The 25,503-nt window shown below is 42.3% G+C and overlaps 1 protein-coding gene and 1 long non-coding RNA gene across 2 annotated transcripts in view; one reads left to right on the top strand and one right to left on the bottom strand.

The window, feature by feature from the left end:
* Snoo (Sno oncogene) overlaps nucleotides 1-25,503 on the bottom strand; it is a 121,710-nt gene that overhangs the window by 42,783 nt on the left and 53,424 nt on the right. The gene's annotated exons all lie outside the window — the stretch shown is intronic.
* LOC149091609 (uncharacterized) overlaps nucleotides 1-25,503 on the top strand; it is a 77,605-nt gene that overhangs the window by 33,856 nt on the left and 18,246 nt on the right. The window contains exon 3 of the long non-coding RNA XR_016196422.1: nucleotides 17,293-17,363. This is a non-coding gene — a long non-coding RNA (uncharacterized LOC149091609). The remainder of the gene's footprint in view (nucleotides 1-17,292; nucleotides 17,364-25,503) is intronic.

Here is a 25,503-nt window from a genome sequence, read left to right as displayed (position 1 = left end):
TTCCTCATAATTTATATATTCATTTAGCTAAATTTATATGTTTCCGCACACAAGCGTACTCTAATTTACTCATTCATCTATTGAAACTGCGCTGCCAAGTCGCTTTACAACACTGCTCCCAAGACATGCCTCAAGTCCATTCATTCCCCAGGGATCTCAGTGAAATGCCAACGCAGACAGACATTCAAAGACATTTACCGTAAACGGCTTAGGACATGGAAAGGGTATTACGATTGAGCCACGCCCAGGGCACATTCATGTCAGCACTTCCATTTGATGAGGGGTGGCCAGAGAGGGGGAGTCACACCCCCCCTGCTCCTCGCTGTTAAGCAGCTTAAGGCCGAGCCCAACAATAACAGTTGGCTTAGAGCAAAGTCGAGCGATGCAGTCATAAATAGCTAATTAGAATGCAGTTGCAGTTGCAGTTGCTGCTGATGGGCGTTGATGTGGGCGTGGCGGGCACAATGGCAATTGAACAAGTTAATTAATGCGATTTATCGATGTGGAATACATTGCCATGCTGCCACTCGGCCACTTTGCCACTTTGCCGCAGGCCGCAGGCCGTGCGGAAATGCTAATTAAAGTAAAATAGTCAAGCAGCTAACATCGAGCAGCTTGCAACAAGAACTTGTGGCATGCCACAATCCACAATCGGCGACTGTCTGCCAGACAAAAGGCGTGGCACAGCTCACCTGCCGCACGGCCGCCTAGACTCATCATTAGCCAGCCTCAATGCCAAAAGTGGGCGTGGCCGCTGGCCCTGCGGCCAAAAAACGTTGCAGCGATTTAATGAGCGCTCAACGTGAACTCCAACGGCGACGCTCCTGCTGCCGACCACAAATTTGTGTGTGTGGCGCCTGTCTGCGTGGCGCCACAACTGAGCGGGGCCAGCGGCGATGCAATGGTGGCGGTGGTTGGGGCCGCCTAGAAAGAGTTACGCCAAAGCTCAAAGCGGAAATCGGCTGTCAATGGGCCAAGTCAAAGGAATTGTCGCTTGAGCATAAAACAGGAAGCAGCTGTGCGCTCGCTCTCGCTCTCCTTCTCTCTCTCTCTCTCTCTCTCTTGCTCTTGCTCTGTCTGCAGCTACTTACATTTTAATTGGCTGCCACACTTGCCGTGTGAAAAAAGCCAATTGTTAAAGTCGAACTAATTAAAATAATTGAGTTTTCGGCTTGCGCTTGGAGGCTGCCAATCAGGCGGCAGCAGCAGCAGGAGCTGGAGCAGCAGCAGGAGCTGGAGCAGCAGCAGGAGCCATAGCAGCAGTCGCTGTTTGGCTGCTAAGCGTTGCTAAATGCCGCGCTGCCTGACTACACTTTCAGCTGGACATTGTTATCATTATGCCAGATTATTATCGGAGACGAGCTCGACTCGGGACTAAACTCTCCACTTTGCTGCCTCGACATAATTAGTTTTTATTGCCAGCTCCAGCAAATACGGCCACAAAATAGAACTAGATCGGTTCAGGAATACTCAAAGCCGAAGCGCGAATGCCCTAAGCATGCGAAGATGTGGCAAATACTTAACTGAATTGATTTTGAATATAAGGGAATGTGAAGTGCTTGAATAAAATGCATTTGTTCAAGCAATTAGTCTGTCTGATATGTAACTAGAGGTGATGCCATAAGGTCTTATCTTACAGTCTGTACTGATTGATACACATTAAGTCCACTCTAGTTCTTCAGATATCTGGAAAGTATATCTCTCTCTTCAAACAATCAATCAATCTCATATATACTATTATATATTGAAGCATATCACAGAAAAGAAATCTATTAAGTTCACTCTAGTTCATTCAGATATTTGAAAAGTATAGTATTCTCCTCAATCAGTCAATCAATCAATCAACCTCATATATATTTTTACAAATTGAAGCATAATACCACAGAAAAATATCTATTTAGTTTACTTTAGCTCATTCAGATATTTGAAAACTTTATTTCTCTCCTCAATCAGTCAATCAATCAATCAATCTCATATATATTATTATAAATTGAAGCATAATATCACAGAAAAGGAATCTATTAAGTTCACTCTAGTTCATTCAAGCATTTGCAGATAGTATACTTTTCTCCTCAATCAGTCAATCAATCAATCAATCTCATGTGCACTATAAATTGACGCACAGCGATAAAGCACAAGTCTAGCCAACAGTCAAAGCAAATTGCTTACCGAGCTCTAACAAACTAGGATATGGCAATCTGCATCAATCTGCGTCTACATCAATCAATCAGTCAATCTATCAATCAAACTGACATGCTATAACCCAAATGCCGACTTTATTTAAAAAATCTGCCCAACTCTGTTTACATTTTTATTGCTTACATTTTTATTGTATTGCAGTGAATCAATCAATCTGTCCATCAATCAATCAAGTTGCAGCTAAAGTTCGCCGACTTTCCATGCAACTCTGGGTTAGTGTATTTTTGATGCTTTTATAAGGCGCGCGCGTTGCACAAATTAGCCCTTGCAGGCAACAAGGAGGAGTTGATGTTGCAACAACAACGTTGCCACAGTTAGTTCTAGTTGCTGCTGCTGTTGTTGCTGCTGCTGTTGCTAATCCGCGCCAAAGCACCTTGCAGAACAAGGAAGTAAAATGGACAGTCCAATTCGCTTTGCTCCTGCTGCCCATTTAATACTTGGCAATTTAATATGAAATTGTTGGCCAACTTTTGCTGGCACTGCAGCAACTGTTGCTGTTGCTGTTGCTGTTGCTGTTGCTGCTGCTGGTGGTTGCTGATAGCCTTGTCTAAGTGCTGGCATCAGTGGGCCAGGCCAGGCTAGGCCAGAGCAGGCTAAGGCTGGCTCAGCTGTCGATGATGTTGTTGACGTTGCAACTGCAACTGCAACTGTTGCTGCTGCCGTTGCTGCTGCTGCTGCTTTTGTTGCTACCTACTTTAGCTCCTAGATAATTTCAATCATTAATTTTGATTATGAACAAGCGTGGAGTGCCGCATGCCAGGCCAGAGGGGTGGCAGCCAATCGGCTCAGGTTCATGCCACGCACGAGCTCTGTGGGCTGCGACGGTGTCCATTACTGTTGCTGCCGCCGCCGCTGCTCTTGCTGCACAGTGGCTCCAAACTGATGAATATGAAAAATTAACAAACTTTCAAGACAAACGTGAGCTTTAATGAGCTTTGCATTTTGATTGAACTTATCAATGAACTTTTGTACAGCTCGTAGAGCTTTCTATATGAACTGAATAGCTTTAAGGCAAATAATGAAGCTAAAGCTTTCAACAGATGTAAAAGAAGAAGGCAAGCTGTTGGTAGAGCTTTAAAGCAAGCTTTAAGTGACAACTAAAGATCTACAGACTTAGCTGTCTCTTGAAAGCTTTAAGAAGGTCAAACTTTTTCAGATGAGCTCTCTGTCAGTTTATGTTAAAATGCTGATAACATTATTAAGCTATTCATGAGATAAGCATTACAGAGCATTATCATTTCATATCTCGTACATCTTGCCCTCTTCTAACTGAAAGACTAACTGCATTCCATTTAAACAGCTTCCTGCCTGCCTTAATCCCATTTAAGCCGTTCGAAAAATTCCCATTTCGGTGCCTAATGCATCTTTCTATAGCCCAGTCCAAGCCCAGCTCACGTTTTAATATACTTTTTAGTGGGCTTCAGCCATTAGATTGATAACATTTATTAATTTTCTCATTTTGCTGCCTACTCAGAGTTTGCTCGCAAATCGATTTTCATTATGATTTCGTTTTATTTATTTTCGATTTTTTTTTTTTTTGTTTTAATCGCAGATTAATGTAACTAGCCCACTGTGCGGGCTGCAGCCAATAGACGATATCGATGGCAACTGGGCAGCTCGCCGGCTGCTGTTGCTCGTTTGCAATGTGAACGACACGTTCTAGAGGTGGGGCGGCAGGGCGAGCGGCAAGTGGAGTGGGCGGGGCAGCAGCAGCAGCAGCAGCAGTAGCCACTTGGTAAGAGATGCTGATAAGTTGCAGCCGGTTTAGCGGGCCACAATGAAAAACAGGTGCCATGGCCATGCCAGCCCTCTCGTCCTCATCCTCTCTCATGCTCCCTCTCTCTCTCTGTATCCCCGCTGCCTCTTTGCTACTGCTGCTTCTCCCTGCTTCCCTTTCGCCTTTTGCTCGATTCTGCTTTGGTTGTCTTGGTTTATATTTATGCCGCTGCCGCTGCTGCTGCTGCTATTACTCCTCCCTTCTCCCCTTCCTGCTCTCTCCTTCAGCTTCATCGTTCTCCCTCTCCACCATTTCGCCTGCTTGTGATACGTATTTATTGCCTTGGCAATGGCACGTTGCAAATTTTTTGATAGACAACAACTGCGACACGCACTGACATGTCGCAATATTCTGTTGCTGCCCCACCCCCTCTGGCTGTCTCGTTTGCTATCTCTTTCAGTATCAAAGGTCGCCCTGTGCGAGGCTTATCTATGCGCCGCGGGAGTCGCGCAGTTGGCATTCGTTTGATTGTTTTTGTTTACAAGCGGACCACGCAATTTGCTTAGCTCTCGTCTGATAAGGCGGCACAGCAACAGAAGACCTCCTCTTCACTCTCCCACTCTCTCTCATGCTCTCTGCCCACCTTTGCCTCCTTATCAAACACCAAAGAAGAATAAAAATAAAACGAGACTCGAAATTTATTGATTAGTCAAATGTGCTTTGCTTCCTCTTCATCTGCAGCAACAGTTGATTTGCCATGGTGAAATCAAGTGGAGCCAACAACAACAACAACAACAACAACAGGCATATTGTTATCTTGGTCTCGGTCTTGGCCATGTTCTTGGCCAAGTCTTTCAAGTAGCGGTTGTTTTTGTTTTTGTTTTTAGTGGAACGCGCCTCCGGCTCTGTGGCCTAGCCGACCATTTGGTTAGATTTTTGTCTGCTTTATTATAGAAATTTGTCGTAATTCACGGCAACCACTTAAGATAAATCGTTGACGGCAACGTTGCGGTACGCTGTGGGCGTGGCCACTAGCATCGCGGCTCAAAACTGGGCAAGGCAGAGCGGCTACTGAAGTAGCTGCTGGGTGAAATGTTTATAGGAGAGGAGAGCGAGAGAGATGAAGAAAAGCGAGAAGGGCAAAAAAGTATGAGAGAGAGAGAGAGAGAGAAAAGAGAGAGAGAGAGAGAGAAGAGAGCGAGAGAGAGAGAGAGTGGCAGTGACATAAAGTAAGATTGAGAGAGAGAGAGATTGGTAAAGAGAAAGAGAGAGAGTGAAAAGGGAGAGTGTGAGATTGTGAGACTGAGAGAGAGAGAGAGTAAGACAGAGAGAGAGAGAGGAGCATAGGGTATGTGTGGGAATGTGAGAGAGTGAGAGATATCGTGAAAGAAAGAGAGAGTGAGAGAATAAGAAGTAAGCCGAAAGCCAGGAGAGAACCAAATGTGAACTAGAGAATGAAAGAGATCGAGAGCTTGTGTATCATAGAGAGAGAGTACACACAAACGAAAGAGAGAAGGTGAGAGAATGACAGGCACTTGGCTACCAGGTTCTACCAACTGTCTCTCTCTGGTTATGCTGCCTTTACGCTATGCCCAGGTCATTCCCCTTGGCTTCCACGAAATCCTCGCTGAGTGGCCCATAATGAATTTGCGTTTGGAGTATTCCCACCAAGGCGCAGTTAGAAATTAAAAGCAGAAAAGGATTCGCACACAAACACAAATACACCCACATACATATATGTATATGTATATATACTATGTCAAGACAGAGGACAAAGGACAAGCCAGAGTCCCAGGAGTCGGCGCTGCAGTAAAGGCAATGCTGATTACCCAAAGGTAATTTGTGGCTAAAGCGGCTCCTGGCAAAGCCAACAATCAGCATGATGCTGCAATTCCTTTGGAAGTGACTCGACTCTTGAATACCTCTACCATGAGTTTTGAGCTAGAGACGGTCTCTAAATAGCACTACATTACTCATCATTCGGCAAGCTTACGTCAAAATGATGCAACTATCGATGACTTTAAGCAGATAAACAATGACAGCTCTTTAGACAATAGAGGTTTATATATCAACCTCAAGAGTTGATAGTTCTATTTCTATTCCTAAAGCCTATTAATATTAAATATATCGATAACAGCATTACTCTAATATTGTAAAATCTAAACAAAACTCTTCGGTTACTATCGATACCAAATCTTACGATAGGCAAGCATGTCCTAGACCACTCGATAGTACATTTATCGATAACTACATTTAATTCCTCAACTAAATTTCATCATTTAACGGGACACACTTTAATGCATGTTACTTTCTGCTTCATTTACCTGTTTCACTCTCTTCGTAAATTCCATATAGTATTTGGGAACAGGGTATGCGGCCAAAGGAGCGACGATGGCGACGAAGACGACGACGTCGACGAGAAATGGCAGCAGACAAATAAAAATTCCACTCAAGTAGATGAAAATAGAACGGAAGTGGGTGGCACACGGGGCGGCAATTCAACTGGGTGGCCAAAGAGGAAAAGGAGGGTAATAAATGGAGGGGTGGAAGGAGGGGCCGAGAGATGGCGAGAGAAGGAAGCGAAAGCTGTGAAATGGGAACACGAGCATGAAAATGTAAAGTTGCCAGGCGAAATAATGCGAGCGCACAGAGAGGGAGAGAAAGAGAAGGGGAGTAGTGGCGACGGTGCCAGAAAAGCGTCAACAGAGACAAGAAATATAAGGAAGAAGAAGAAGGAGAGCAGAACAAACTGCAAAAGTAGCAGAAGCAAATAAAGCGGCCAAATAGACAGACAAACAGACAGGCAACAGACGAACCGACAGCTAACAGTTAGAAGCGGCAGGGAGAGGGAGTGCAAGAGGCAGATAGAGAGAGGAAAAGAGATGCAGAGGCTAAGGAAATAGGCAAGTTGGCAAGAAGAAGAGGAGGAAGACGACGGCAGACATTGACGCAGACATGGATATATTGCCAGAGACTGGCTGACTGACAGACAGACAGTAAAGTGAGAGAGAGAGAGAGAGAGAGAGAGAGACAGCAAGAGACAGAGAGCGAGCATTTGGCATTGCAAGTCAGCTTCTTTTGCAAGAATTTTCCCCGAGCGTCGCTTATAAAACCATAGAAAAACCCAATGAATGGTGTGTGGTGGGCGAGCCAGAGAGAGAGAGAGAGAGAGAGAGAGATAGAACGACAGCGGCGGTAAGGCATGAAAATTTGAAAAGAGCCGAAGCCGCATGAACAACTTTTTTGCGCTTTTCGGTTTCAACTTGCATAGAAAATACTTTATTGAAGTGTGGAAGAGGGCGGGAGATTGCTTCAGAGCAACTTTTTTTTGGTCGTGGGGATAAGGAAGACGCCAAAAACTTAAATGGAGCAAAAAGCAAATAGAGAACAAAAAAGTAAGGAAATTGTGGCCCCCAAAGAGATTCTCCTGCTCCATTGTTGAAGATATTCAAGCTGTTGTTGTTGCTGTTGTGACATTGCCATGAAAAGCAATTAGAACTGCTGATTGTCGAGAGTTTTCCTTGCACATACATGTATATATACAGACATAGATAGTAGCTCATCAGAACTCTGTATAATCATCGTTGGAGTTGGTAGAACCAAAAGTTTTCTAATTAATATCATTTCCGCTGTTGGTTAAAGTTTTACGAGAGCTTGTTGCTGGATAGAAAGTTTAAATTATGTTTGACTATCGAAACTATCGAATGTTAATATACGACGATTAACTTCAAACTTCGAATAAAGCTTGATCAGTAGGGAAAGCCGATTTAATGTACAATTATACGAAGCCCTAAAGCCTTAGCAACTATCGGATCATACTATGTATAGATTGAATTATATTATGTATAGATCTATTGATAACATAGCTACAATCTTGATAGACTTTTCGATTATGTTGGTGTATGGGTACTAATATTTAAATAACTATCGAAAATCAAACAAAATCTTTGAGATTTACATATTAAAAGAATTTTTTGGAAACTGTTGTTGCAATAATCGATAGGTATCGATAGTTACTTAGATCAGCGGAAGACTAATCAAAGCAATCTCAATCATTCTTACATTGATTTAATCATGTTTTATCTAATCACCAATTCTTCTAAAATCGATAGTTATCGATAACTATACGAATGTCTAATGAAACCGTTTTTACATAATATTATTAAAGTACTATGAAGTACTATCTAAACTATGTTGCTCTTAACGGAATTCAGCTACAGCTCGCTTTTATATCTAAGAGAAGAACTATTTAAGAACAATTTGGAATGCCGACCCTCCCCTCGTCTTACATAGCATTCATAAATGAAGTAATAAAATGGTCTGAAAACAGTCTTTAAACAGAATGCGAGCCAACATTAAATTTGACTTCATGAAGGATGCAAGGGATAAGTCGACTCTCAACCCAAGCCCACGTTTTCCAATCCCTCAACTCACTTGTTAAGTTGGCAGACCAACTTTTTGCGTAGCGAATTGTTGTCCTGTGGCATTACTGCAGAAGCAGCAACAGCAGCAGCAGCAGCCCATTTTGCAGTTGCAGTTGCAGTCGCAGTAAACCGAGAGCTCAACGAGCTGTGCAAAACGTAAAGCAATGCGAGTGGATGGAAGAAGAAACAGCAGGAGGAGAAGCAGCAGCAGCAGGAGCAGGAGCAGGAGGAGCAACAGCAGAAGCAGGGCGCAGTCTATTTGGCGAAAATTACTTTCATTGCACGGCATTTTCAAGAGGGTGTGCGCTTGCATGAATGTGCGTGTGTGTGTGTGTGTGCGCGTGTGTGTGTAAGGATAAAAGCAGTAGCTGCACTATGGCTGGCAAAGCCAAAGAGTCCTTGAGCGTCTGATTTTGTGTATAGACGCGCGGACGCTATTTGTTTTTACCAAGCGATGATGATGTTTGTATCTGTGTATGTGTGTGGGCGTGGCACACGTGTGTGTGTGTAGAAGTGTGTGTATTGGTGTGCAGGCAAAATAAATTACGCAAAAAAAAAACAAAGGTAACCAGTCGAGGGGCTGCCACTAAAAAATCAAATAGAGAAAATAGAGAGTCGACTGCCTGATACCCTGTCGCAGTTGAAAAGTGTGCAAAAATTGAGTCAAATTCAGATATTACATGGCTATAGCACTATCATAGTAATATTATAAATTAATGGAAAGATGCCCCCAACAGATGCCTGTAGATCATTAAGTTCCCCATGAACGTACCTCCCTTAATATATTTACCTATATACTCCACTTGCATCTAGCCAGGCGTATGAAAAGTAAAGTAAAGCAAATGTGGTGCATGTTTGCGCCTGTCAAGCGTAGCACTATCTCATTCACCCACACGCTGTATGCCCTCCCTTCCCTCGCTCTCTCTTTCTCTGAATCTCACCTGCCATCTCGCTCACCCAAAGCCCGTTTTAACTATAAACAAAAGCGCAAAAAGCAAGACGCAGCAAAAAATAGCCACGTATGCTGCAGCCCCCAGCCCACAGCTCCAGCTCAAGCTCAGCCGCCCACAAAGAAATGAGCGGGAGAAAAAAATACTAGAAAAAAATTAAGTATAAAAGTGAACTGGGAGAAATCGAATATGTGAATACACTAACTGAAATTTGGGATTTAAAGTTGAAGAATACGAGCAGAAATGAAATTATGTAGGGTTTATATGGGTAAAGGATAAAGTGCTGATATATGAGCTGAATTTTCATGTAGACTTGAATGAGTCGATAGAAAATTACAGCCCAAAAGATTCCCTTACGACTTGAGTCCTAACGGAAGAGGTAGGCTTTCGATTGTCTGCTGTATAAGACTCAGTTAAAAGGGGGTTTCTCTACTTGCATGTCGGTGCTTTACCAACTGTAAGGACTCTGTCGGGTAGTGCAGCCAGAATGCGAAAGTTTTGCAGTTGTAAACGCTCTAATGAGCGCTGTCCAGGAGCTGCAAATAGAAGCGGATTGAGCAGCGCCGCTGAACGTAGTTGATTAATGTGGACGCAGGACGCAAGACGAAGCAAGCGAACGAGCGCGTATCCTGTGCAACAATTGAAGTGGAAGTCCTGCCGTGCTGAGGCTGGGCTAAAGCCTAAGCAGCAGGCTAACTTTGAGGCCGAGTCAGCTGCAGAGACACACTCACACAGCCTCTCACTCTCTCGCTCTCCATATCTCTGTCTCTGTTTGGCATTTTCATTTCCATGTCATTGTCATAAAGGACAACAGCAGCAGGAGCAGCAGCAGCAGGGGGGAATCTAAAGCAGTTGCCACTCAAAATCAGATTTTGCCGTTGATGAGCAGAGGTTACAGTCACATTCATTATTATCCTGAATCTTGTTGCTGTTGTTACTGTTGTTGTTGTTGTTGCTGCTGCTGCGGGCCAGTTTCTATGCCTGCTTTCGGTTTTCCTTTTTCTTCTCTCCCTCCCTCTCTCTCTCGACCATTTTTTTTCCCATTTCTGCTCTGCTGTGAAATGTGAAAAACGTGCCCAGACCTTTGGCTCTGGCATTTGCTGATTCCATTCTCAGCTTTACTTCAATCAAAGTTTGTGATGCCCCTTTAAGCCACAGCAAAGGAAGTGTTTATGAAATACTTGGCCAGGCAGGATAAGCAAATGGAATATGATTGAGCATTTGATACATTTCGTTTAGGGTTTTACAAACGCTATTCTAGGGTAGAAGAGTCGATGCTAATTGAATTATCGGATACTTATGATAGATTTAAAATGTGCTGAATAGACTAACAAACGAAATTTGCCTGAGTTTGGTTAGGTTTTTCATTCCCAACCTAAACTTTAGTTCTTAAAAATTTCCTGTGCTTTATTCAAGTCCGCAAGTAGCTGAAGATGTAGAAAATATTTCTGTACTCCAATGACATTCTATGCAATCTTGTTAGCGAACCTCTTGAATGTCTCTTTCCGTATAACATCATTCTCTATGCAGTCTACTTTTCAGTTATACAAGAGGCAGCTCAGTAGAAAAAGTTGGTAAAATTCTCAAATACCATGCTAACTATCTCTGGTATCTGGTATCTGTCTGGTAGAAGAAGAAGAACTTAGATTTTTTGTTACATACTGCGCGGTATGTGCTAGTCGAGTGGAGGCTCAATTAGCAGTGGCTGTCAAAAGTAAGTTGACAGTTTGTAGGCGGCATTTGAAGTGGTTTCAGTGTGTGTCAAGGGAGTTGCTGCTGTTGACGTGGCACTGGATTACCGCCACAGTTGATGCGCATGTTGTTAACTTCATAAATAAATATATGTATATACATATATAAATATGTATATATATGTGTGTGTGTGGATGTATCTGAGGGCGGCATAAGGCATCGACGGCTTAAAGCAGCTGGCAAAGAAAATATATTACGCATACGCCGTGTGGCCCGGGCCATAAACATTTGTCTGCGCTGTCCACAGAAGCATTTGGAAAGCATTTAAGGGCCCTGTCAGCCATACAAAAACAAACAAAACAAAGACGAACACACCCACACACGCATACACACGCACACACGCACACGTAGTTAATAAATGACCTTGAAGCGCACGCGACGTATACGTAATGCGCATGAAATACAGCCATCAGGCAAGCAAACAGACAGAGCGAGACAGCCCAGCCCCAGCCAGTCAGTCAGCTAGTCAGTCAGTCAGTCTGTCAGTTAGTCAATCAGTCAAAGCTTTAAAGCTTTAAAGCCCTCGAACAGCATTGATAATTATAAATAAAATGGAAAGCATAAACAGAGCTAGCTAAAAGGCACGCATGAGACGCACTAATCAATAAAATAAACACAAGCACACGCAAACACACACACACACACAGACACACAGAGGGATACAGCTGGCAAATGGCAGCCACGTGCTGGCATTTTTGGTAGACGAGCCAGCGGAGAGGATGAGCTGGATGTGTCCTGCGCTGCGCCTAGGCAAACAAATTTCATTTACTGACGACGAAACAAATTTTGGCCACGTGCAAAGAGAGAGAGAGAGAGAGAGAGCGAGAGCGAGACAGAGAGCAACACAAAGAGAGACATGAGATAGAGAGAGAGAGAGAGAGTGCGGGCAATTGCAAAACTTATGTAACACGTCCGTGTGGCTATGTCTGGCCACACACCTTCTCCGCTCACTGTGCGCCCAAAGGCGACAGCCAGCCCCACGTCGAAGCCTCATTGAATATGCAAATTGTGCCGAAATAATCCACCAGGGGGCGCCACTTGCTAAACTTAACTCAGCTGGCACGTACGAGGAGGGCTGGTGGGAGAAGGGAGACGGAGGTCGTGGAGGGTACAGTGAGATGGAGACAAATGTGTGTGTCTGCATCAAAGTCAGTCAGATGGCACAGTGGTCTACAAGCTGAGAATAATTGATGCAATTGTATATCTCAATATTTATTTATATTGCTAATATTAATAATATTTTATTATAATAAACTATCTTCTATGCAATTTTTGTTGACTTGTTAATGGATGATTCTTTGTTATCATATGTGAGTTTAACAAATTTATCTGGATTCCTCATATGTATTATCAAGTTCTTATTTTGTGTGTCTGAATCTAGTTTCATTGTCTAATAAATACTCTTCTATTTCACTCTGATTTCTAAAATGAGTTCTTTAAGTCAAAAAAATGCTCTTCTGGGTTCTTAAATTTCTTGTATACAATTTCATATCATACAAACTTTGGTTGTGTTTAGAATGCTCTTCTATGCGATTCTCTACAAATAAATGAATACAGAAGTTGCTCATTTATTATTTTCCTCCTCTTTCTCACTTTCTCTCTCTCTCTTTCTCTCTCTCTCGCTCCCTCATGAAACCCTAAGCAAATATATTCATCATATGTAATAAAACCACTTTGCTTATTGCACCACTATTTACCACACTTGGCACCACTGTGCAATGTCTCAACAAGGAAACTGGCTGATAGACAGCCAAGCAGAGAGCCAGACAGGCAGACAGACAGTGAGACAAATGTCAGAGAGTCAAGGCGAAATGACGGCGTCGCTGATGATTAGTGCTTGGGCTGGGGCTGGGCTTGTGTCCGGGCCTGAACCAGCTTCTGCTTGGGATGCGCAGCGGAAGCGACGGCTGTCAAGTCAAGAGGAAATTCACAAGACAGCGACACACATACATACATACATACACACAGACATCGGGCGGAGACAGGAGACAGACGACGACGACGACGACGACGACGACGACACACAGGCGAATGACGCAAAAGCCGAAACAGAGAGGCGGCAGGGTGAGGGGAGGAGAGAGATGGCAACTCAGCAAGTGGGTGTGGCAAGGAAACGAACCCCAAAAAGCGAAAGGGATGCGCATTAATGTGAGGGCGGGGAAGGTATAATCAACAAAGCAATTGCCTACACAAGTTGTGTGTGTGTGTGTGTGTGTGTGTGTGATTGTGGTTAGTTCACAAGTTGACTGTGGCATGGCTGTTGGCCACACACACACACACACACACACAAACACACACTTGAGCGCGCGCGTGTGAAAGTTGAGTCAAACTTTTGACACTTTTTGTTTGGTTTTCTTTTTGGATTTTGTTTCTTTTCGGGTTCAGCTGCGCCACAGGCTATGCTTGCGGCGGTCGCTGACGTAACAGGCACGGCTAACAATAACGGCAACACCTTGGGGGACGGGGCAAAAGCCACTCCACAGCTAATGGCTAAGCGGGTCACCAAAAAGAAAAAACAAGAAAGGCGAAATGTGCAGACAACGCCCATAAGTAGGCTACAGGCGAGCTTAGGTCTAGATACTTGATATATGCTATGAGCATATGCCATTAGCTGGACAACTCAAATTACCATCGATATTATTCTCAGTTAGAGATAAAGTGTAGTATTATTTATAGTTGGCCAGTGAAAGAGCTGAGTTGATGCCTCAAGTAGATAAATGCAGGTGTAAGCTAAGCTAGTGGGCGGATTGAAGAGAATACAGATATATTTATATAGATATGTATAGAGATAAAGATATATTAAAGTGTTTTATCAACCAATCAACCCCAGGTAGAACTCCATCTTTTAAAGCAGCCCCATTCCTATAGTAGATCCGAGTTTCTTATGAACTCAAACCTCCTTCCTGTGCTCCTTCTCTTCGTTTCATAAATTTCCCCAAAAACTCTTCTTCACAAATTTCCAAATTAAAAGTTTGCTGTTCTAATAAACACAAATTTGTAAAACTTTTCTACAAATATTACGCATACGCCCCATAAACCGCATTTTAAGTTAAGCTCTGCTCATGCGAGCTGTTGGCCCTTAGACATAAGAATATAGCACAAAAATACTTGCTCATTCACTTGCCTATGACAAACTCTGTTAGCTAACGGTAAATTAACTAAAAATACCCCTAAAATGCACGAAACTTTCTGCATTTTTCAATATTTCTTAAATTCCAAAACGAAATCGAAACAAAAAGAATGTTCTAAAGCTAAAGTATGTATGCATGAGTGAGTGTATGTGTGTGTTTGTGTGCTCAGCCCAAGGGAGCAGCAGCAGCAGGAGCTCTGGTCCACATGGCAGCAGTAAAAATATGAAACGCACATGGCACATAAATTTGGAGCTTAGACGACGTCGCCCCAACTCGACGCCAAAAAGCAAGCGAAAAGCTGCAACACACAAAAACCGACCACTGGAAAGTGGGCGGGCGCATGGAGTGTATGTGGCAGGAATAAAAACCAAAAGCAGACAAAAGCGCCAAAAAAAAAAAAAAAAAATGTTGAACAGAAACTTCGCTGGGCAGAGCGAGGAACACCAACAGCTGAAACGAAAGTGAGCAAAAGCGTGCGGGGCTGGATGCTTCGGTGTGGAGATGTGGCATGCGGAACATGCGACAGGCTGGTTGCGCCAAGGCGAGGCACAATGCGGGCAGCGTTATGCGACCAGCGACTGACTGCCCGACTGCCAACTTTAAGCGTCAGCTGAAAAAATTATGGCAACAACAAAAGCGCACGAAGCGAGCATGCCAGGCGAGTGCATGTCTCTTATCGAGGTATTTCATTAGATGCTGCTAGTGAAGAAATGCCTCAAATACCTATAGAAACAGCTTCGATATTTATCGATTTTCTGCATATGCCTTATTATGCTTAACTTAACTATTATGTCTGTGCATAGAACTATGCTGAGGATAAAACTTTAAGTAAAAGTAAAACAAAATATTTTCGATATTTATCGATTACTTATAAGTTACACTGCATGCGCTGCACGAAAAATTATGCTGAGAGGACTTTTAAATGCATATATATAGGCCTTTAGGTATTTATCGACATTAAAATAAATGAGCAAACGTGCTTCTAAAGAACTGAATAACTTCAGCTCCTGCGCTCTATTAAGAAGTGTAATCACGTTTAAGTCTAATGCATGTGCTAAAAGCGTCCCTTAATATAGGTCGACATTCATCGTTTTCAATACAATATATTCAATGTATTTGGTAGCCTCTAACTGAAGAATTAACCTTTAATACTTGATATAAAAACCATAATTTATTTATCGATTTTTGAAAATTGTATTAATAATGAAATTATTAATTCTATATGTCAAAAATATCTTGTAAAGCAAATGTGTAAATAGTTTATAAATATAACCAATATGTTTATCGATATTTATCGATTCAGTTTAGCTTAGCAAACAGAGAAATCAAAGTTAAATTTTACAAACTTTATGAGATAATATCTAAAAGTCTTCTAATTCATGCTGCCCTACTTTACATTCTGCTTGCATACAGGGTATAACAGTGAAAAGGAAAAAATTTTAGCAAACAATTCACGAACCGAAAATCCACACGGGCCACGCAGACGGCTGTCTGCTGCTCCTGCTGCTGCTGCGCTCGACAGTAACGACAATAAAACGAAATGAATGGCTGAAAGTTCTATATACACACAGCACACAGCACACACACACAGTAAATATATATGTAAGTGTATATGCCTTATATACAAACATTGGGTCGTATATAAAGAAGCAAGCAACATTTTTCGTTGAAATGCAGCTAAATATATAAGAAGAACCGAACCAGCGAGCCATCTGCCGGCAGCAGGCGGCACTAGCCAAGCATGAAGAGAGTGCTCCAGGGAGAGACAGAGAGAGAGACAGAGAGAGAGAGAGAGAGAGAGAGAGTGAGTGAGGGGTAGAGAGAGCAGAAATGGGCTAAAGGAAGGCGCGAAAATGCTGGCAAAAATAAAAGTAAAATAAAATAAAAATGGCATAAAAACTGGTTCATGTCTAACCAAATTGTGTAGCTGGGGTGCGGCTGAGTGTGTGTGTGTGTGTGTGTGTGTATCTCTGGGTCTCTGTGTGTGTGTGTTTGAATTGGGCTGGATGTCTGTTGGTAACGGGGCTTTTAATGCTTCGGCTGTGGCTGTGGCTGCTGTTTTCTAACGAGCGTCGACGATGTTGTTGTTGTTGTTGTTGTTGCGCTGTCTGCCTGTCTGCCAGTTAGTTTATATATATGTGTGTGTGTGTGTCTGTGTGTGTGCTAAAGCTGAGCCGCAGTCAGGCAAGCGATAAACGTCGCTTCGTCGCTCTGCCGTTTGCGCCAGCGACCTAAAAATCAGTTAGTCCTCGCCCAAATGTGTCTGTGTGTGTGTGTGGGAGTGTGGGAGGTGAGCGTGTGGCTGTGTGTGTAAAAGGAGTGTCTGCTCTAGAGACGAGACAACAATAATAATAATAACAACAGCAGCAGCCGCAGCAGAAGCAGCAGCAGCAGCAGCTGCGCTCAGCCCAAAAAGGAAGAAAAAAGTGTAGCATACATTTTGGGGCACATACATATACGCAGTTTTAGCAATGCTAAACAAGGGCTCACAAATATACACATATATGTATTTGTGTGTGTGTGCATTATGGCTGCCATTATATATGTGTGTGTAGCCAGACAGACAGCAGCCAAGTTTAATACAAACAACAGCGGCGACAGTTGCAGTTGGACTAAGGGAAGTGCGAGATTTTTTGTAGGTGCTCCAAATACACGAAGCTTGGGCTAAACAATAGCTGATGTTAGCTATTGCCACGCCCACTGAGCTTGACTTGATAAGGAACCAACTGCAGAGGATGAGAGTAGGGGAAGCGAAAGACAGAGAGAGTGGGAGAGGGAGATAGAGAGAAGGAAATGCATGTGCAAGACTTAAGTGTCCCATAACAGTTTAAGTAATTTACAAAGCTTTATATTTATTTGCTCAACTCTAAGATTTTTATATAGTAAATAATTTGGTTAAAGCTTTTTTAGGATTTTTACGAAAATAAAATATTTATATATTTTTGTTTTGGATTCTAATTAATTAGGAACCATCTGAATATGCTAGAGTCAGCTCTATTATAATCTATTATCTATGACGGAAATAACTTCTGGGAAAATATTATATATCATTTGAAATCGCAATCTTCGATATGATTAATTTATAAACTAAAACTCATAGACAATATTTTCAATTTCAGATAAAAGAGCCTGATGAGAAACTTGGTCATCAGTTATGCTGAGAGAGACTGATGCTGATGCCATTGATCAGGTATTTAAGAATGATTGCTATATACACTTCACCAATATTCGTATCTATAAAATATATTACTAAATATTTCCTATACTTCTCTCCTATATACTTCTATATCCATAAGAAATATTGCTATATATTTTCTATACTTCAGTCAATATTTATATCCATAAGAAATATTGCAATATGTTTTCTGTGCTTCCTCTCTATATACTTCTATAACTATAAGAAATATTGCCTTACTCAATTTTTATATCTTTAAAAAATATTGCTATATGTTTTCTATAGTTCCCTTCTATATACTTCTATATCTATAAAAAATATTGCTATATATTTTACACACTTTACTCATTATTTATATCTATAAGAAATATTGATATACATTTTCTATACTCCACTCAATATTCATATCTATAAGAAATATTGCTATATATTTTCTACACTTTACTAAATATTTATACCTTTACTCAATATCTATATCTATGCCCCACTCATTTAATAACTTAAATCGTTAATCCTTTGCACTTTGCATAAAAACCTAGCATACTTTTAAGCGCCGCAGTGCCTTAACTGCTGCCAACAGCTGCCCAAATATCATAGAAATAATATCTTATATATAAAATTCTCGTATATATATATATATATATATATATATTTATATATCAGCTTATATATATATATATATGCAAGTGTCGCTCGATAAGTGGAACAGTCGCTGGAATAGGAGGCTGCCCTGTTAATTGGGCGTGGATGCAAACTGAGAGCAGACAAGCTGGCGGCGGCGGCAGCCAATCGACCATGCCCCCCACACCCTCGCCGCACACTCGCCCACACGCAATTCAGCTGCCCTCTCGCCTTCCCTCTCTCTCTCTCCCTCTCTCGCTCTGGGCTCTTTGTCCCCTCCAGCTCTGTCTGATCGATGGCGCTGTGGTCACGCGAATGCCAACCGCAACGACATCAACTGCTCTCTGTCTCCATGCCTGGGTGTGTCTGTGTGTGTGTGTGTGTGTGTGTGTGTGTGTGTGTGTGTGTGTGGAGGGGCCCGACCTACATTCAATTTGCTGGCAACCGCAAATGCGTCTGACAGATGACGATTAACATGATGAAGCCAGCTGATGAGCTAGCTGATGATCGAGTTACTGTTGATGATAATGATGATGATGTTGATGCCGAACTATCTCTACCTAGCTGGCAGCTGACGAGCGTCAAGTGGGTAATGGCGAGGGCGACAAAAACGGAAATATGATTTGACGGGGCATGTGCAACAACAACATGCAACATGCTCTGAGCTGTGTACCGTGTGTGTGTGTGTGTGTGTGTGTGTGTGTGTGTGTGTGTGTGTGGTGCTATGTGGGGTAGGTCTGTTGCCTGACTGCCCGTTGCGGGCAGTGTCAGTGGGTCAGGTGGGTCGCTCTCTCTGCCGCTGCCGCCGTCGCTGCTGCTGCTGCCGCTGCTGCTGTCGTTCTGCTTCTCATTGTTATTCGTGGCTGACTGCAAAAACCGGGTGCATGGAAAATTGTCGCTGTGTGGTGGGGTTTTTCCTTCTCGCTACGTGTGAGGCATGCCACCTCGGCCTGAGGGCAGTTTCGCCCGCTGAACTGCTCCGTTGAACGAAAACATTTCACATGCAAAATTATTATTTAAATTCGAAATTGAAGAATTTACATGCAAATCAGATGGGGTTATCGAATGCCCATGGAGCTCTGTCCAATACGTATGATAATGGATATATTTATTTTTTAATCGATTTTAAAAATCTTGAGCTGACTTCATAAAATAATTTCCTTCTTGTAGATTCTATCTATCTCTCTTTGTTTCGTCTTGTTCCATCTCTCTGTCGGGTTTCTCTTCCCCATTTCTCCCCATTTGTTTTCTCTATCGACTCGTACTATCTGTATTTCTGCTCTCTATTACTTTCAGTATCTCTCTCTCTCTCTCTCTCTCTCTCTCTCTCTCGCTCTCTTCCTCTCTCCCCTTCTATTTTTCGCTCCCACTCCAGCGATTTCTTTGCCTCCGCATCTTTCTATTCATCACTCTGTTTCTCTTCAACACTCTCTCTGTTAATCTCTCTAGAAACTCTCTCGCTGTATGTTCTTCATTTGCTTTTTCTCTTTCACTCCATTTCTCTTCTTTTCCCTTCACTTTCACTACTTTTCTCATTCTACCATTGATTGAATTACTGCTGTCTAAGCTACATCTGCTAGGAATTACGTATAGTTATAATAACCCACATTTTAAGGTTAACTAAATGTCAGTTGAATCAGAAATCTATACACGCAGTTATATATAGATCTACAACCATGTTTTCGGCAATCGAACTCTAGCTATACACATACATACATACATATATATGTCAATTAACGTGTCAGTTGCTAATGGACTAGACATGCCTCCAACCGTCTCTGCCTGTCTCTGTCTCTCGCTCTTTTTGTCTCCGCCCCCTGCATCCATCTCTCTCACTCACTGTGTGTCACTCTCTATTTCTATCTCTCCACCTTCCTTCCTAATGTATTACCCTTTACTATCGATATTACGTATACGCCATGCGATTTGCCTATCTCATTCGTCCACAGCAAAACAGTTAAAATTAAGAACATTTAGACAATTGAATTGAGTGCCTCACTCCATCTATCTCCATCTCTTATCTATGGACAACATTTTAGCAAACCACAGAAAATAAAGGGAAAAAAATGGATTTTATTTTGTTTTGTCATTCCTATGTTGCAGTTAGCAAAAATTCGACAGCTGCTCGATGTTGAGAAGTACGAGAAACAGCTCTCAATGCAACCACTTGCATATGGTTGCTTGGCTGGCTATTGTGCATGTGTGGGTGTATATGTGTGTGGGTGTGTGTGTCTGTGTGTGCTAAATGTATTTGCTCTGGTTCTAATGCCAAATGCGACACACACACACACACACACACACACAGAACTCACTTGCCTCGACCATACAAAGTTGGTTACAATTCGGTTTTTTTTTTCTGCTTTTGCTGCTGCTCTGCCACGCCCCGCTGTTGGCAATGCCCGCATGACCTGATTCTGCACTTCTTTTGCCCGCTGGCTGGGGGCGTGGGCGTGTTGGGAACCCTAACTGAAGGTCGTTTGCTTGTAATGAAAAAAAAAATGAAATGAAATGAAATAGTAGAGCAGAAAGCAAAAAGCAAACCAGCAGCTCGCAGGCTGTAAAACCCGCTGGCAGAGCCTAAAAGAGTCCACTAGCCTAGCACTTTGTACCACTTTGCACAACCACATGCAGCATTGTACACACACACACACGCACACACACACATTTTTGACGAGCACCACATAATGGAGAAGCAAGCAAATGCAGCAAACTACATATATACATATACATATACATGTATGTATGTGCGTGTGTGTGTGCGTTTACATGTCGAGTGCTCTGACTATTTACAATGGCAGTTGCAGCTGCTATTTCTCTATTTGTTGCCGTTAGGGACGCGCTGGCCGCTCTTTAATCTCCATCATCTATGACACAATATGATTGACCCACCCACCCGTCTGCCCCTCTCTGCCTCACCCGCCTCGCCGCCTGTCAGTGTTGACTTTTCAAAATGGCTGCAAGGCACTCGATTCATCAATTTTTTCCCGTTTTCCTTCTTTTTTTTGAAACTTTATTTGCGCCGCAGCCGCTGTTCATGGCTCGATGGACACGTAATTCGAGCGGAACGCGTCGCCAGCAACCATAAAAGCCAAGTGCAGAGCGCCAGCAAAACAGAAACAAAACAGAAAACCCCAATGGGCCGAGAAAAAAAAAAAAAAAACAAAATCTAGGCACCCAAAAAAAGAGGAAATGGAAAAGGAAAGCAAGAAGGATGTGAGGAAGGACGAAAAGCAAAAATGGTCTCAAATGGCGCACGGGCAGGGACAACATAACAAGAGCGCAAATGATCATCCGACTGTTACTCCAATACCCTGTAGAGATGGGAGGAGGAGGGAGAGTATCGTGTCTTTAGACTATGGCGAGCATTTCAGTGGGTGTACTTCATAATCCCTCGATTAGAAAGTAGAATCCTGCAGTAGAGATTTTACCATAGGTTCCAGACCATCATCATTAGTATTACCCATGTCTTTCCATGATGCTGAGTGCCTCTTTTAGTGTAACTTATTCCTAACAGTCGGCTGCAGACATTCTAGCCGAGTGTTAGATATAGGCATGTTATCTATTGTCAGATATATTCAATCCTTAATCGTTTAATCTTACGTGTATTGCTCCCAATTTTGTATCTTAAGTGCTTTAAGTTGAATATTCGGTCTATTAACTGTCTCCAGTTACTACTTCTTACTCCAGACTCTGCATGTTATAAAGCCTTGGGCCTTATTTCGTAGTCCTAAGCCTTCTGTCTGTAGCCCTTACTCCCTAATTCCTACATCATTCTCAAGACTCTACACTCTAGATTTTTTAGCTCTAAGCTCTGGAACTTTCCGTGCACTTCGACCTTATTTAATAGTCCTTCGTCCATGTTTCTAGTCCTCAATCTGTAATTTCACCTCTTTTATCTGAAACCCTTCCGGTGCTTCACTTGTTAGACCTTAGTTAATAATCCTTCGTTCCCATTTCTAGGCCCTAGTCCGTAATTCCACCCCTATTATCTGATACTTTTCCGGTTCTTCACTTGTTCGACCTTAGTTAATAGTCCTTTGTCCATATTTCCAGCCCCTAGTCCGTAATTCCAGCTCAGTCCTCTTTAATCCACTATTTACTATATATATGTATATCAGCTCGCTTCCATCTACAAGATATCTCTGCGTCCATCACATTTCCACACACGTTTCTGACTTGTTTTCAGTCGTTCCGTTTTTGTTATTTGTGTCCTTTTTCGTCCCGCCATGTCATAAAAACATGTCCGTATAGCGCCCACCCACATCCACATCCACACACACACACACACACACACATTTGGTAACTGCGTCGCGTCTGGGTTTTCATTTATTTTGCCGTCTCTTTTTCTTCGTTTTCATTCTTTTTTTTGTGCTCGTCTCTTCGTGCTTCGCTTTTGGCCGACATAATTTGCTAACTGAAATGGAAAACATTTTCGACAGGCGCTGCCGGGCGACGGTGTTGGCCAGGACGCGGCAGACACGCGCACCAATACACACGCGCACACACTGCCACACAGACAGTGCACACAGACACACGAACAGGCAAAAGGATTTCGTCGCCGACTCTATAGACTCTGCATGGCTATGGCTGTATGTCCGTGCCTCTGTCCGTGTCCATGTCCGTGTCCGTGTCCGTGTCCGTGTCCTTTACGTCCTGTTGCTGGGTCAGCCCATTGTCCATTGTGGCTGTTTCGTTCCTTATCGATGTTGTTCTCCGCCCCTGTCCAGGCCCAAGCCCAACCCCAACCCCGACCTCAATCCAGTCCGTAGTCGCAGTCACAGTTATGAACCTACGGCCTAGTCCACAACTCATCCTTTTTTGTCCTTTTTTCGACTCGCCGTTCGCTCGTTCGTTCGTCCGTTTGTTTGCCTTACTTTCCTTTTGTGCCATTAAAAGCAAATGCTGCTGCTGCTGTTGCTGCTGTGTCCTTCACGACATGTCATAAAAGCGACAGCAGCAGCAGCAACAACAGCAAGAACAACAACAACAACAGAAAGTAAAACAAATGATCCTTGTCTGACCTCACGAAACTTTAATACACTTTATCAGAACTTTAAACATGTTTTTCGAAAACTTTGTGAAAAAAGGCTTCTGTAATAAATGTAAAATTTATAGATGCGGAGAGAGAAAATAACTGTAGTTTGTATGGAAATCGAATCGATGCGGGGAACCAATAAATAAGAGCTGCCTGTAGTAAAACATTTTCAAAATAAAGACTAAAGCCGAGTTTGAAAAAAAATCTTTACACGCAACAGAGTAAAAAGTTGAGTGGATAACTGAAAAACTGAAAGAGAAAGAGGAAGCAAGCATGTTAACCATGTGCAGAGCGAGAGGGGCAGGAAGTAAATTTAATAAGTGCAAGCCAATAAAACGTTTTCAAATGCGATATAAAGAGAAATTGAATTAGGAAATGTAGAGAAAGGGAATAGGAAAATAAGAGGTGTAAGAAGAACAAAGAGCGAGAAGGAAAATGCAAGAGAATATGAAGGGAGTACATCAATAAATGCCAAAACGATAGAGAGAATATACATATCAGAATTGAGAGAGTTGAAGGAAGAGAGAGAGTGAGATAAATGGCTGAACACACAGAAGCTAATAGAGAGAGAAAGAGAGAGAGAGAGAGAGAGTGAGATAAATGGCTGAACACACAGAAGCTAATAGAGAGAGAGAGAGAGAGAGAGAGAGAGAGTGAGATAAATGGCTAAACACACAGAAGCCAATAGAGAGAAAGACAGAGAGAGAGAGAGAGAAACAATAAATACCTACAAAGATAAAGTACGAGAAAATTAACAAAATATGGAATGACAGAGAAAAGTTATATCGGGGAAAATATATCTATGAAAAAATAGAAGAAAAGATAGAGATAAATATTGAGAATAAGATCGAATAATTTCCACAGTTAAGGGGGTAAAAGAAAGAGAATTAGAGAGACAGAGGAAGAAAGAAATAATAAACCCCATTTCCAAATTTCAGAAAAACCTTTCCCGAACGTACTTTGTGTCCGTACGCTGAGCTAGAGTCTTGTAAACAGCGATGTCTATCCAAGCTCGATCTGTTACCACTTTGATCTACCAGCTGAGATACCGCAAGCGCTGTACACTTTATTATTATAATGACCAGCAGAAATGGCTGCGTGTGTAAATTGTTTAGTTCGAAGCGGGCTCCCTTCCAGAGTTTGAGTTTGAGTTAGAGTTGGGGTCTGGGTCTGGGTCGATGTCTGGGACTGGGTCTCGGTCTGGGTCTGGGCTGAGATGGGAGTGGGGTCTAAGTCGGAATGTCGTTAAGACCCCCCGTGGTGACAATTTTCTTGTTGTTGTTCTAGAAAGGAAGGCGCTGTCCAGCTGTCACTGTTGCTGTCGCTGTCGCAGTCCAGGCGACGTAATCTATAAAATGTTACAGCTAAGGACAGCAGAACAGAGCGGAGCAGAACAGCAGGACAACAGCGGATACGCAAGGACATAAGGACACAACATGAAATGAAACTTTTGCCCTTTGTCGCACTACATTGTCGATTATTTTTAGGCAAATGTCTAGCCAGAGGAGAGACGCCCTCTGTGCGTAGGTCTGCCGAACTCATTAACAATTCAAGAGGACATTGCGTCACACTCAAACGAAATCCTTATCAAACTTTTAACGTCTGGACGTCAATTAACCCAAAAAGAAGAGAGCAAAAGTAAAACAAAACAAAAATCTAAATGAATTGTGGGCAAATACTTCGCGTGAGATTAACAGCGAGTCGCTAAATAATCGAATCAATCATTTATGAGCAGAGTCAAAACAAATCTCAGCCAATCCTAACTAATCAAAAGCGACTCGAATCGAGCTGCTAATGAGAGGAGATAGGAAAAGTACAGCTCACGTGGATGGGGACAAGAGAGCGACAAATGGATCGAAATGAATAAGAGTTAATCTTAGATGATTATTTTTATGACGATCTATTTACACTTCGGCTCAAAAGCTGAAATTTTTCGAGCGGCAAACTGGTGTGAACTGGTTCGCATTTAACATATCAATTTATGAAACGAACTGAATGTGATTCGAGCCGGAATTTCGATTTATTGCTGACTATAGAAATAAAATATTTAGGACAGGAACTAAGGATGTAAACTAGTTCGTGTCTGATATAATCTGACAGGCACTAAAGGAGAAGAGAACTAGTTCGCATTTGAAGAGAACTAGTTCGCATTTGATATAAAAGGTTGGATGATTAATGGACCCATTTGAAATGAAACTAAACTAGTTATATAGACCATATGTTCCAAAAACCAACTGAACTAGATTGTTCCATTAGAGACTATCTATTAAATCTGTAAAAACTAATGAAATATAAAGTATTTTATAACTTTCATTGAGTTTAATAGTCTAATATAGACTACATATTAAAATACTGCTATAACTATTCAAAAGTTGAGTCCATTTGAAAGAGTATCAAGTGTTTAGTGCGCTATTTTGACATTGATTCCAATAAGAAACTGCGCATAATTCTAATAAGAAATTAGCTAGTCATGGCTAGTTGGATGCGCCTGCGGGCTGC

This window comes from Drosophila navojoa, chromosome 3 (assembly GCF_054131105.1).
Source record: "Drosophila navojoa isolate 15081-1374.11 chromosome 3, UAZ_NAV_1.0, whole genome shotgun sequence".
NCBI lineage: Eukaryota > Metazoa > Arthropoda > Insecta > Diptera > Drosophilidae > Drosophila > Drosophila navojoa.
The sequence above is the reverse complement of the archived record's forward strand: the minus strand, read 5'-3'. Positions and strand labels throughout refer to the sequence as shown.